This window comes from Mobula hypostoma, chromosome 5 (assembly GCF_963921235.1).
Source record: "Mobula hypostoma chromosome 5, sMobHyp1.1, whole genome shotgun sequence".
Classification (NCBI taxonomy): Eukaryota; Metazoa; Chordata; class Chondrichthyes; order Myliobatiformes; family Myliobatidae; genus Mobula; species Mobula hypostoma.
The window spans coordinates 32,464,550-32,480,136 of NC_086101.1; positions in this window are offsets into that span (position 1 = coordinate 32,464,550).

The window sequence follows — 15,587 nt, forward strand, 5'->3', positions numbered from 1 at the left end:
TTTATACCTTCTTCAGCCTTTGGAGAGGTGCTGGAAGATGGGAGGATGGCTCATACTGGGCTGTTATTAAACAAGGGCTGTAATGACAAGCTGGAGTACTACAGCCTGTGAACCAAATTCCAGTAGCTGGAAAGATATTGCAGGGGATTCTGAGAGACAGGATTGCTGTGCATTTGAAAGGCAATGATTTTGGTTTTGTGTGTGGGAAATCACTTCCCTTTCCCCTTTGGCTCCCAACTCTCCGCGATCACGTAGTTGTCTGGTGTTTTTGCCATACCACCTGACTGCACCATAGGGCGGTGTCAGCCCATCCCTGTCATGGTCAGAAGAAGAGAAGGCAAGTTGGGGGAACCCTGGATGATGCAGAACATCAAGGTTTCAATTAGGTAACAGAAGGAACTGCCAGGTGAAGGAATACGGTATTGAAAGATTCACTTGATATTCACAGGTTTCTCCATTCATGTAAGAGATGGGGCTTCCCAGGCTGAGCCAGGGTTAAGTCCCATCCCTGGTTGCCCTCAACAAGGTTGTGTTGAGTTGCCTCTTGAATGGCTGCAATCCTTGAGGTGAGGGAATTGTTAAGGTGGGAATTCCAGACCTTTGACCCAGTGAGGATGAAGGAATGGCAATATGTTTCTAATTCAGGACGGTGGGGGTGTGGAGGGCACCTTCCAGAACGGGGGCTCCCCATGCTTTTGCTGCCCTGGCCCTTCCAGCTGGTACAGGTGGTGGGTTTGGATGGCACTGTACAAGGAGTCTCGGTCAGTTGCTGCAGTGCCTCCTTTGAATGGTACAAACTGTGTGTCAGTGTGGAGAGAATGGAGAAATGACCTGCCACCCTGACTACACCATCACTTTTTCTCAGTTTCTCTGTCTCAGGGTTCTCAAGATGAAGTAAAGCCTTTTGTCTCTGGGACTACTGACATGTCTCCATCCTCCTTCTCGGAACGCGGTTTCACCTCTGTATGCAATTGATTGGGTTCATTTCCTTCTCCATGCCATCCATGTGTGTGTGTGGAGGGGGTGTGATGACTGCAACTGGAAAGACCTTCAGCACCCCCTCCACACACCCCTCCCTCCCCTCCCCCAATGCTTCCCTCCCATAAACTCACTGTACACACAGGTGTTTTAACCCTTTTCTCATCCCTCCCATCACCTCTTTCCCACCTGCCCAACCTCCCCCGAGATGTTCATCCCTACTCCTAATCTGTCCATTTCCTCTTCCCACCTGGCCAGCTCCTCCCTACATGCTCATTCCTCTCCCCACCTGTATATCTCCCCTCCCCATCTGTCGAGCCCATCTCGCCACTTACACCCCCCTCCACTTGCCACCCCCACCTCACCTGTCCAACCTCCTTCCTCATCTGTCCATCTCCATTCCCCATCTGCCTGTCACTCCCCCACTTTCTAGTCCCAGCTATCTATCCCCCTCCTCTCCTAGTCCCAAATGTCTATTCCCATTCCACACCTGCCATCCCCCACCTCATTCCACCTGTCACCTCCCCCCTCTAGCCCATCCCCGCGTGGTGATCTTTACTGGCAACCTTTCCACTTCCCTTACCAGTCCCGACGGAGGGTCTCATACTGAAGCATCAGTCCACGCCTTTTGCCTCCGCAGAGGCTAGCTAACCCAGAGTTCTTCCAGCGTTCAGACTTTTTCTTCGTGTTTTCAGCTTTGCTCTTACTCATCTCCTCTGTGACAACGAAATGATCTTGTTCAGTGGGGCTAAGGTGACTCCTAACTCATTACATCAGAATCAAGAGGGTAACTGAGGAGAGAGGAGGTCTCCTTAGGGATCGAAGGAGAGATCGTGCATGTCGTCAGGATTTATGGCTGAGGTCCTAACCATTACTTGTCATCCGTTATTGTCAGGGAGAAGGGCACAGAGAGTGAGGGGAGGATGGTATGCCAACATTCTCGAGCAGGCCTGCATCGAAAAAGAAGAAATGCCTGAAACATTGGAGCACAGTAGGGTGGAGAAATGCCCAAGGCAAGGTAGATGAAGGGTCTCAGCCCAAAACGACGACTGTTTATTCCTGTTCATAGATGCTGCATGACCTGCTGTGCTCCCCAACCAAGTGTATTGCTCCAGATTTCTAGCATCTGCAGTACCTCTTATGTCCAGGATGGGATCTATCCAAGGTGATATAGCGTGCAAGGAAGAAGATAGCTGGGATCTGATGGAGAGGTGAGGTACCAGATGACTGGAGGATGGCTAATGTTTTCCCCTTATTTAAAATGGGCAGCAGGGAGAAGCCTGGAGATTACAGGTTGGTAAGCCTTCCGTCAGTGGTGGGCAAGGAGGTGGAGAAGGCTCTGAGGGATAGGATTTATGTTCACTTGGAAAGGCAAGGTCAGCCTGGCTTTGTGAATGGGAGATCAGGAGTCACTGATCTTACTATTTTTTGCGGAGCTATCTGAGAAAATTGATGAAGGCAAATTGGTAAATATGGTTCACATGGACTTCAGTAAAGCTTTTGACAAGGTCCTGCAGGGTAAGCTGGACCAGAGGTTCAGGCACAAGGGATCAGAGTCATATTTGATGAGTGAGTGTAAGACTGGTCTGGTTGTAGGAGGCAGGATGTGGGAGTGGATGGGTGTTTATCTGACTGGAGTCTGTAACAATGGTGTAGCACAGGGTCAGAGTTCATTGTGTCACATGATCGGCAATAATGAATTATCTATTGAGGCAGGTTTTATTAAAAAAACAAGCTAACATTTATTAAACTCTGCTCAACAAATAGCGAAAAGTATTCAAACGACTAACTTAACTGGAAGTTAACTGCTATACGGCAACTGTGGAACAGTTCTTAAAAGGGCAAATGCGAAAACAGTTCTTAAAGTGGTAAATTCAAACCCAGTCTTAAAATGGTAAATTCAAAAGTCCAAGTGATTTACACAGTCAATACTCTGGAAACAGATTTCTTCGAAGACGTGACGTTACTGCTGATTCTCCAAAGGATTCACAATGAAGGAAATAATACGGCTTAAAGAAACTGACCTTTTCCTGGCGAGTGAACACTGTACAACTTCCCTGCTCTTGCAGGAGCTATCTCAGACACAGGTCACTATATTATGAACAAACCCTCAATAAGGTCGATCCGTTATAAAGCCACCAAACAACTCCAACTTTATTCCGATTTTTCAGGTTCCCATCCTTTAATAGAGTCTTCACTCTCCAATACTACTGTAAAGGAAAAATTATAGATGCAACACACAAACCTGGCAGCAGTGGGTGAAACTGCCAGCACCAACCTTTGCACCTTAAAATAGAAAGGAAAACTCCGTTTTAAAACGAAACTGCATCATGACAAATACGCAGCATAACGGAGTAACTGACGAACTAATACAAAACTAAACTGAAAACCTAACTGCGTCACACCAGGGGGGTTCCTTTATACCTGTTGAGAACAGGTCATCATGCGACCTCACACTGGCAGGAAAATTACATCAAGTGACCTCCGCAAAACCATTACATCATGCTCATAAAACAGTCACAAGATACCCACAGGGTATGTAACAATTGTTTGCAAGATTTATCAATGAATGTCAGGCATTCAACCATAAGATTACAGATATCACAATAATCAGTGGAGGTGCAGACAATAAAAGAGGTTGTCTAAGGATCGAGGGAGTCAGATCATCTGGAAGATTGGGTGAAGCTGTGGTGGCACACACAAAATGCTGGAGGAACTCAGCAAGTCAGGAAGGGAATGGACCATAGATGTTTTGGGTCAAGACCCTTCATTAGAATTCCACAGATGCTGCCTGACCTGCTGAGTTCCTCCAACATTGTGTATGTACTGCTCCAGATTTCTAGCATTTGCTGAATCTCTTGTATCTTCATTGGCAGAGGGAATTTAATTCAGTATGAGGTAAGCACTTTGAGAGGACAAATTCTGACAGGATAGAGAAAGTCAATGTAAGTCTTGGTGTTGATGTTCAGAGGTACCTTGGGGTTCAGGTCCACAGCTCTGTGAATCTGGTGACACTGGTGGACAGGGTGCGGAAGGAGGCATGTGGTAAACACTGGCCTTCCCAGACCAAGGCACTGAATCCAAGAGGTGGGACATTATGTTACAACTGGATGAACTGTTCCCAGCAGACAGTCACCAGCCCCACAGCCTACCAGTTACCCGATCCTCCCCACAACCACGTTCTCTTTGGTTGAGAGAAAAGGAACTACAATGATGTTTAACAGCAACTCCTTCAAGCTCACCTGCAGGAACAGCGAAATTTCTCCCTGAAGACCCCCCTGTCCCTTGCCTGCATCATCTCCTCCTTGTAAATGTGGTCCTTGTCTGAGTACCTGCAGCCGAAGATCAGGGTCATCACACACAGATCCCCTCCTGTGGAGGCACAGGGCAGAGGTCACTCAGCTGGGGGAATGGGGCACAAAAGCAAGACAGGGGGTGGAGGGAGGTGGAATCGAGTATGAACAGAGAAAGGAAAGGGAGAGAATGAGAGACATTGAGGGAGAAGGAGGGATAACAGGGAGAGAAGAGAGGGAGGGAGAGGGGGAGAGAAAGAGAAAAGAAGATAGAGTGGAAGAAATGGGAGTGGGGAAGGAGAAGGCAAGGAAGGGAGAGTTGCGGGAAGAGTAGGGGAGGAGAGAGTGGGGCGGGAGGAGAGAGTGGGGGGAGGGAGAGAGTCGGGGGAGGGAGAGTGTGGGGGAGGGAGAGTGTGGGAGGAGGGAGAGATTGGGGAGCAGAGGGAGAGGGTGAGGGCCGCGGGAGAGAGTGGGGGGTGGAGGGAGAGAGTGGGGAGGGGAACTCCGAAGGCTAGGCAGCATCTTGGAAAAAAGTACAGTTGAAGTTTTGGGCCAAAACTCTTCAGCAGGAAAGGTTTCAAGAAAAAAAACCTGAGGAGTAGTTTTAAAAGGTGGGGTCGAGGGAAGAGAGAAACACAAGGTGATAGGTGAAACATGAAGGGCGTGGGATGAAGTAAAGAGCTCGGAAGTTGATTGCTGAAAGAGATGCTGTTCCACAAAGGAACACCAAGCCATTGTCTCCCACACCATCACCAACCCTACCGACTCTAGAGTTCTCCCATCCGCCGCCACCAGCCTCATAGTTCCCACACCCCGCACCTCCAGTTTTTACCTCCTACCCAAGATCCACAAACCTGTCTGCCCAGGTGGACCCATTGTTTCAGCTTGTACCTGACCCACTGAATTCATATCTGCATACCTCAACTCTGTTTTATGCCCCCAGTTCAGTCTCTTCCTACATACATGACACCTCACATGTTCTGGATCTTTTCAATAATTTCAGGTTCCCTGGCCCCCATCATCTTCTTTTCACCATGGATGTCCAGTCCCTATACACCTCCATCCCCCACTGGGAAGGTCTCAAAGCTCTCCATTTCCTGCTGGACACCAGACCCAACCAGTTCCCTTCCATCACCACTCTCCTCCATTCAGTGGAACTTGTCCTCACTCTCAATAATTTCTCCTTTGGCTCCTCTCTTCTTTCAAACAAAAGGTGTAGCCACGGGCACTCTCATGGGGCCCAGCTATGCCTGCGTGTTTGTCGGCTACATGGAACAGTCTACGTTCCAAGCCTACAGGCTCCATCCGTTCCTTTGAGTCGAGTAAGACTCCCGGAAGCGACGGCTTACCTGCTGAGTTGTACTCGACTCTGTGGACCTGGATGGGCCCAGACCTGCTGGAAGTGTACAACGCTATGCTTCTGGCCAGCTGCATGTCAGAAGGAAGGGCATCATCACCCTCATCTACAAGCAGAAGGGGGAAAGGGAGGACATTTGGAATTGGAGGCCCATCTCTCTCCTGAATGTGAATTACAAGATCCTGTCAAAGGCTATCGCCAACAGGGTCAAGTCTGCTCTGGGACAGGTGATCCACCCAGACCAAACCTATGCTGTACCGGGCAGGAAGATCTCGGACAGCCTCGCGCTGCTGAGGGACACCATCGCCTACGTGCAGGACAGGGGGGTGAACACCTGCCTGGTCAGCTTGGAGAAAGCCTTCGACAGGATATCACAACGTACATGGCGGGTGGGAAACAGACAGCTTCTCCATCAGGTCTGGAGTCAGGCAGGGCTGCCCTCTCTCCCCATCTTGTTTGTGTGCTGCATTGAACCCTTTGCGGAAGCCATCAGGAGGGATGAGGACATAAGAGGGGTGGCACTGCCAGGCAGTGGAGGGACCCAAGTGAAAACCTCCCTATACATGGATGATGTCACCATCTTCTGCTCTGATCTGAGCTCAGTTCGCAGGCTGATCAGGCGAACAGTTCGAGCTAGCGTCGGGGGCCAGGGTCAACCGCACGAAGAGCGAAGCCGTGCTCTTCGGCAACTGGTCTGACCGATCCAGCGTCCCCTTCACCATCAGGTCTGATCACGTGAAGGTGTTGGGGATCTGGTTCGGAGGGGCTGAGACGTGCAACAAGAACTGGCAGGAGCGGACTGCCAAGGTGAAACAGAAACTGGGACTGTGGGGAGGGCGGATAACGGGCAAGAACCTGGTCATCAGGTGTGAGGTGCTCTCAGGGCTGCTGTACTTGGTGCAGGTCTGGCCCATCCCCCGCTCCTACAGCTCGGAAATCACCCGGGCTGTCTTCAGATTCGTCTGGGGATCCAAGATGGATCGGGTCAGACGGGCCACCATATACAAGTCTCTGGACAATGTCGCCCTCACCCTGATGGCCAGCTTCGTGTGTGGCTGCATCAGGTTGTGTGTAGAACCCAGATATGTGGGCACCAAGTACCAGTATGTGCCCAGGTTCTACCTGTCGCCCTGGCTACGAAGGATGGGTGTGGCCCCACTCCCGCGCAATGCCCCAGTCAGCTGGTCGTTGCCGCCATACCTGTCCTTCGTAGAAAAGTTCCTGCAGGAGAACGCCTTTGACCACAGGGCCATCAGGCAGTGGTCAGCACGTAATGTCCTGCAGGCAGACATCCCACCTCTCCCGGAAGTTCCCGCATATTAATAGTGGCTCCCTGATGCCCGCAAATTATATACAATGTCCCGGAAACCAATTTTTTTGAGAGCGAGCGAGAGAGAGAGAGCAAGAGAGAGCAAGAGAGAGAGCGAGACAGAGAGAGAGAGAGAGAGAGAGAGAGAGAGAGAGAGCGCAAGAGAGAATGCGTGCGTGAGAGAGAGCACGAAAGCAAGCGAGCGAGAGAGACCACGAGAGAGAGCGCGCGCCATGGCAGAGTGTTCCAAAAAAAATAAAATATAAAACGTACGTCACCCCAGACTACACTAAAGTGTACCCCTGCCTAATAGGGGTCAAAAATAATGACAGTGTTGCTCGCTGCACTGTTTGCAACAGTGACTTTTCTATTGCCGATGGTGGGTTAAGACTGTAAATGACATGTTGAGGTGAATTTAACAGGTGTCATTCGTTCATTAGCATAGCTAACGTTATTTAAACTAGCTGGCTAGCTGCTAAGGAGCTACTCTATTGCAGACATCCCACCTCTCCCGGAAGTTCCGGGAGTCTCCCGCAAATTGATGGTGCTACCTCCCTGAAATGAGTTTTTGCAGGGTGGGTGAGATGTCTGTGCAAGAGAAGGACATGATGGACACAATGGGGTGGTTCCCGGAGCAGACCGTCCAGTTCATCTGGCAAAATGCCTCATCTCCAGACCTCACCAACAGGCACCAGGACCTCGCCTGGCCGGCGGTGAGAGGGGCCCTCCCAGTCAGGTCCCTCCTGTACGGCCGGAATATCGTCTCGACACCCCACTGCCCACGGGAGGACCGCAGTGTGGAGGAGTCTGTGACCCACCTCTTTGCACACTGTCAGTTCGCAGAGAGGGTGTGGAGGAGGATGGAAGGGCTAGTGTCACATTTCATCCCCAGCAGCTGCGTAACAGAGGACTCTCTGATCTACGGGCTGTTCCCGGGGACACACACGGAGACCAATATCCGGTGCTGCTGGCAGATCATCAACTCGGTGAAAGACGCTCTTTGGTCGGCCCGAAACTTAATGATCTACCAGCACATGGAGATGTCCGTGGGAGAATGCTGCCGACTGGCACATTCTCGGCTGCAGGAGTACGTGCTGAGGGACGCACTGAAACTCGGTGCAGCCACCGCAAGGGCCCGGTGGGGAAGGACCACAGTTTAGGGTTCTTCTCCCGCGGGAGTGGGAGGGATCGGGTGGCGGGGAGTATATCCCTCAACAATGGTGTGGGAAGGGGAACCAACGGATTGCCACCTGGGTGGCCAAAAGTATGGATACCTGGAGACCATGAGGGAAACGTATGTAAAGGATTGAGAGTCATTGAATGGTTTATTTTATATAATTTTATTTTTGAATAAAGAATATTTTGAAATTTAAAAAAAACTATGTTGACCGTCCCGCACTTTTCCTACGCTACATCAATGACTACACTAGTGCTGCTTCCTGCACCTATGCTGAACTTGTCGACTTCATCCACTTTGCCTCCAAATTCCACCCTGCCCTCAAATTCACCTAGTCCATTTCTGACACCTCCCTCCCCTTTCTTGATCTCTCTGTCTCTGTCTCTGGAAACAGCTTATCAACAGATGCCTATTGCAAACACGTGGACTCTCAAAGCTACCTGGACTAAACCTCCTCCCACCCTGTTACTTAGAAAAACGCCATCCCCTTCTCTCAATCTCTGTTGCATTTGCTCTCAGGATGAGGCTTTTCATTCTAGAACAAAGGAGATATTCTCTTTCTTAAAGGAAGGAGCTTCCCTTCCTCCACCAACAATGCTGCCCTCAACTTTGTCTCTTCTATTTCACGCACATCTGCTCTCATCCCATCCTCCTGCCACCCTACCAGGGATAGAGTTCCTTTTGTCCTCACCTACCACCCCACCAACCTCTGCGTTCAGCACATAATTTTCCACAACTTCTGCCATCTCCAACGGGATCCCACCACCAAGCACTTCTTTCCCTCTCCCCCACTTGCAGCTTTCCGCAGGGATGACTCCCTACATGTTTGCCTTGTCCACTCGTCCTTCCCCACGGATCTTCCTGGCACTTATCCTTGCAAGTGGAACAAGTGCCACTCCTGCCCCAACATCTCCTCCCTCACTACCATTCAGGGCACAAACAGTCCTTACAGGTGAGGTGAACCTGTTGGAGTAATTTACTGTATTCTGATGTGGCCTCCTGTACATTGGTGAGACCCGATATAGATTGGGAGACTACACTTCGTCCACTAGATTTCCAAATGGCCACCCATTTTAATTTCACCTCCCATTACCATTCCGATATGTCCATCCATGGCCTCTTCCACTGCTGCAATGAGGCCATTCTCGGGTTGGAGGAGGAACACCTTATCTGGGAAGCCCCCGTCATACTGGGGGCACTGGGAGCAGACCAAAATGCAAGATGCAGACACTGAAGAACAAGTAACAGGACTAGGACTAGAGTTAAGCAAGAGAAGTGAGGAAGACAGGACATTGGACATGACACAAGCCCTGGATGAGACAAGGATACAGGGCCAGGGCTAGGACTTGACTAGGATAGTGGAACCAGGAGATGGAACTTGGAACTAGGAGCCTGGACAAGGACTCTGAGCCAGAGCCTGGACAAGGACTCTGAGCCAGAGACTGGACAAGGACCCAAAACCTGGGTCTTGGCTCGGGCTCGGACCCCGGATCTAGGCAAAGACATGACGAGGCTTGGGTTCCTCAAGGTGAGGACATGACGAGGCTTGGGTTCCTCGAGGTGAGGACATGACGAGGCTTTGGTTCCTCGAGGCGAGGACATGACGAGGCTTTGGTTCCTCGAGGCGAGGACATGACGAGGCTTGGGTTCCTCGAGGCGAGGACATGACGAGGCTTGGGTTCCTCGAGGCGAGGACATGACGAGGCTTGGGTTCCTCGAGGCGAGGACATGACGAGGCTTGGGTTCCTCGAGGCGAGGACATGACGAGGCTTTGGTTCCTCGAGGTGAGGACATGACGAGGCTTTGGTTCCTCGAGGTGAGGACATGACGAGGCTACAGGACGTGGCGTGCCTATAGGACGGGACAAGAAACTCCAGGACAGGACGAGGGAGCTCCAGCCCAGGACAAGGAATCTCCAGCACTGGGCTGGGCAAGGTACTCCTGGGCTGGGCGAGGCACATGGACAAAACAAGAACACAAAGCTGTGGCTAGAACAGAACAGGGTTCTTGGACATGGCTAGGACTGGACGAGACCCCAAAGCCTTGACTAGGTTGAAGGAGAGACAGGAACACAGAGCCTTGGTTGAGGGAGAGACAGGAACACAGAACACAGAGCCGGGACCCCTCCTTGGGTACAGGACGTAGGGCCAGGAGTCATTACACAGAATGCAGAATACGACGAGATGGTTCCCAACACAAGGTAACGGCAGACAGCCAGACCTACCTAGCAAAGGCGTGGCCACAGACGGTTCCCAACACTAGGTAGCGGCAAAAGGCCAGACCTACCTAGCAAAGACGTGGACACCAAGACAGATCCCAACACTCGGTAGCGGCAAACAGCCAGACCTACCTAGTGAAGGCATGGACACAGAGACAGTTCAAGACAACAACAGACAGTTCCTTATCTTGCTCCAGCGATGGAACTTGACAGCGTTGCAGGCGAGGGTTGCAGGTGAGGCAACCGAAGGAAGGGTAACAGAAGGGATTCAGACAGGGGTATGGACAGGAACAATCCAGCAGCCAGAGGCTGAATCCTGAAGCTATTTATGAAGCCAGCCCAAACCAGAATCAGCTGTCTCAACAGAAACTGGGGAAACCCGGAAAACCTGGAATAAGGAACATGGACCGGACCGTGAACCAGAATGAGGACTTCACGGACCGGACCATGACACCCCCAACCTGATGGCATGGACATCAATATCTCAAACTTCCAGTAATGCCCCCCTTCACCTTTTCCCATCCCCTTTTCCCTCTCTCACCTTATCTCCTTGCCCACCCATGGCTGCCTTCTATCAGGCCCCCCCCCCACTTCTCCAACCCTGTATCTCTTTCATCAATCAACTTCCCAGCTCTTAACTTCACCCCTCCACGTTCAGGTTTCACCTATCCTCTTGTGTTTCTCTCTCCCCTTCCCCTGCCTTTTAAATCTTCTCTGCAGCTTTCTTGAGGGGTCTCCATCTGAAACACCGACGGTACTTTTTTCCATAGATGCTGCCTGATGCCTGGTCTGCTGAGATCCTACAGCATTTTATATGTGTAGCTTGGATTCCCAGCATCTACAGATTTTCTCTTGTTTGTATGTGAATGGACAAGGCTTGATCAGTAACTTTGCCAATGACACTATATTAGGAGGTGGTCTTGATAGTGAAGAGGTTAATGCAAACCACAGGGGGAACTTGATCAGTTGAGGAAGTGGGCTGAGGAGAGGCAAATGGATATGTGAGGTGATTCATTTTGGAAAGTCAGACTAGTATAGGACTTACATTATGCTTCAATTCCTTGGTGTTAACATGTCAGGGGATCTAGCCAGGGTCCAACACATTGACGCAATTGAGATAGACACGCCAGCTTCATCAAGTTACGTACTGCTTGCACTGTTGTAACTATATATTATAATTAGGTGGTTTTTGTCAGTTTTTCAGTTTTGGTCTGTCTTGTGTTTCTGTGATATCACACTGGAGGAACATTGTATCATTTCTTAATGCATGCATTACTAAATGACAATAAAAGGGGACAGCGTGTCCTCATAATCTAATCTAATCTGATCATTAACAGATTCAGTATGTCACCATAGACCCTTGCACATGTAATATAAATGTATGGACATTCTCACGGGTTACGTTACGGCCTAATATTGAGCCTCCATTACACAGGATTGCAAGAGCTTGCAGAGGGTAATAGAGTCAGCCAGTTCCATCCTGGGCACAACACCCCCCCCCCCCACCCCGCCTCCACTGCTCCCCGCTTGGTGGATGGATCTCTAGTCCATTCTGTGCGGCCATACTGGCTTCTCGCTGGGTGCGTGAAAGTGTCCAGCGGTATAGCCCAAAAGAACGTACTTGGGATCATGCTCGGTACACCCCGGACAAGCCTCTCAGCCGGGGTTTCCAGCGGACACAGATCTCTGGCGCCCCGGGAGGGGGCCCGGTCACCGCCGCGGAGTCCGAGCGCTCTCGCAGGCGGACGCTGAAAGAGAACTACAGTCACCCTCGTGAGAATTCACACATTCCAGCCAATTATGGTTTCTCGCAATTGTATTCAGCTCTGGACCTCGTGTGTCTGTCTTGTCAAATCTTGACCGAAGCACAGCGACGACAATTCTCTCTGCTTACCTTAGCCCACGTTCCCGGAAAGACGACGAGTGCTTCATATGGACGGTGTTAAAGGAGCGGTATTAATGGTAGTTTTAGGTTACTGCATCGAGCCGCGGTGACGGCGTTAATTTTTATTTAATTTGAGAGTTCTTAGTTAGCGGCCCTGCTGGCCTAGCATTTACTATCTTCCTTTAGTTCTGTACAGTTCTTATTCAAACTGAGTGTCTGTGTGTGTGTGTGTGTGTGTGTGTGTGTTTGTGTGTCTCCCTCCCTCCGCTCTCGGACCATTACAGAACTCCCGTCAACCGACGTCAGATCTCTTTGTGGCCACACACAGCGATTCCGTCTCGGGGTCTGCAGGGGTCAGACACCATCTGGTAGGGTTAGGGAGTTACACACAGCGGTCAGCCATCGTGGGGTGATGGGGTGTCTGTAACGCTGCTGTAATTGTTAAATCTCTTCCACTGAGCAACTGTAACCAGTGACGCTCTCACGATAACCCCCCTTCAGCGCACATAAATAACCGCTCCCCTATTGACGCTCTTCCATAAAGTGCCTATAAACATTGACGCCCTCCATGTGACCCGCTATAAAAATTGACCCTCACCCCGTGACCTCGCCGTAAGTACTGACCCTCCCACAGTGCCACCCTGTGAATAATGACGTTCTCAAGTGAGCGCTAACATCATCGACGCTCTGCCGATGCACCTCTGGAAGTGGTGACGTATTCTTAATGAATTGTAAATTCTGACTGTGAGCCCATTTAAGTTTTTGAAGATTCGCAGCGAGACACTCACTCTAGTGGCGAGACTCTGCAATTCATCACGCTCCGCTGATGGGACCCTGTATTTATGAAAGCTCTCCGGGTGACCTACGGAAAAAAAAATCCGCGGTGCCCTCTGACAATACAGAAAAAGTTGATGGGCTCTGAGTGAGCCCCTGGAAATATTGAAGGTCTCCCGCTGACCTCGCCGCCAACAAACATCGACGCTCTCCCATTTGAGCCCCTGTAAATGGACACGTCTACCTTTGATCTACTGCATACGTTGATCTACGCCATGTAATCCACAGCAAACTTTGATGCCCTTCCTTGAGCTCATGTAAATAATAACGCTCTCCAAATACTCCTATTTAAATATTTACGCTTGCCCTGTAAGCCACATTGACCCTCACCCCGTGACGCCGCTGGAAATTAAAGTTCTCACAGTGAGCCGCTCTAAGTATTGACAGGCTCCGATGACGATGATTCTTCTTCTTCTTCTTCTTCTTCTTCTTCTTCTTCTTCTTCTTCTTCTTCTTCTTCTTCTTCTTCTTCTTCTTCTTCTTCTTCTTCTTCTTCTTCTTCTTCTTCTTCTTCTTCTTCTTCTTCTTCTTCTTCTTCTTCTTCTTCTTCTTCTTCTTCTTCTTCTTCTTCTTCTTCTTCTTCTTCTTCTTCTTCTTCTTCTTCTTCTTCTTCTTCTTCTTCTTCTTCTTCTTCCCTTAACTCCTGGTGGAGCCGTCGAGGCGCCGTCACGACAAGCTTAGCACCAGTTTGGTGTTCTCATCATGCGGTGTGTCTTGGGCATCTGAAACCTGGCAGAGCCCATCCCTCTCCAGGTTTGACCACAGCCGATTTCCTCCAACTAGGTGGCTCGCCTTGGTCGTGAACACATGGCCGTTATAGTTCGTCTGAGAATGTTTCCGCCCCGGCCGGTGGCTTCATCATGGAAGTTATTCGCCCAGTGGTGCCGCGTTAACACCACCCCCTCACATCGTTTAGCCCGCCAGCTGAAGTGGTTTACCGGGGTATAGCGCTTGGAGTCAACACCTGAGAGATTTAGGAGATGGATGAGGACCAGTGATGCCCGTCCACCCTGTCTGGTAGGGAGCAGCATGACAGACATCAAAGGTACTACCTCTATCCAGAGCCCCCTATACCTCGGTGACCCACTGTTCAGTAAATGCGAAGCTCCAGCGGCAGGCAACTGTAAGTATAAACGTAAGGGCAAGAATTTATTGAATTAACTTTATTCCTTAAGCTCTCCCGGTGCGGCTCGATAAGTATTAAAACTTTCTCTGTAACTCCTATTAATATTGAAGCCCTGCCGATGATGTCCTGCGGCTGTTTGAGATTTCCTGATATGACTGGACATATTGACGGAGAGTTGCTCATGGCAACCCCATCCCGTGTATACTCAATGTTACAGAAGCTCCACAGACCTCATCCCTGGGAGAGAAGGCATCTTCGCCCAGGACTAAGGACTCCGGTGTTCTGCTGGCAGCGACCTATGCCCCAGCTGGGTTGATGGGCATTTACATGTTGACGTTCTTGACTGGCCCACAATCAGAGTAACCCGCTCTATATAACGATGCCTTCTCTGTTTCCCTCTTTAAATATTGACATCATCCGGTGACGCACCAGGTGACCTACTCTAGATATTCACACTCTTCCAGTGGGTCACTCTAAGTATTGAAACACGCACAGTGACTCGCACTAAACATTGACACATCCAGATTACATCACAAATATTGACGCCTTCCAGCTCACCCATCAGATGAAGGTGAAAGGTAGGCGAGGAAAAGAGAAGGGGTAAGAGGGAAGTGAGAATCGGGAAAGGAATAAGAGAAAAGGTGGAGGAGTGAGAAATCAATGGGAGTTAGTTAAATCAATGTTCATGTCATCAGGCTGGGGGCTATCTAAACGGAATATGAGGTGGAGAAAATCTGCTGATGCTGGAAATCCAAGCCAACACACACAAAATGCTGGAGGATTGGTTAAACATGCAACTTGGTCAGTACAGATATGTTTGGCTGTTCCACTGTAGTACGCCTCTCTGCAGCGGCAGTTCCACCTGCTGCTACGTTTCAGGACAGATCTGTTTTACCACTTAACCATCTGGTTTGTTTTATATTCATTGAGCCCTCCTTCATCACGGCAACAACGGGGTTTATTGTGGGCATCTGGCTTTTGACACAGATGAATATTCAAAGGGGATTTGCTAGTTGGGATATACTGTCATTATAAATATGTAATTCTGTAAATTTACCTGATTGGATTCTAAATGTTAAAGTTAAGTAGCTGATTATAGCAATTGAAAGTGTACAGAAGTTAATCATTTACTATCTTTGTGCTGAAGAAATGTAACATACTGTGTCAGGAGACTGAGGCTCTCTTGGACTCTCCTGGAGATTTACTGTGTGAAGAAAGACTTTTATATTTCCTAGTTACATCTTCCATGTGGCTCAGATTTAGTCAGTCACAGCACATGCTTCCATGAAGATGTAACATAGAACAGACAGCATAGAAGATGCTATGTTCCCCATTTGTTTCGAGTAACACACCACTTTATCCATTGTGTCTCTCACCTGCAGTGTCAGCACGTATTATACGCTGCCTGGT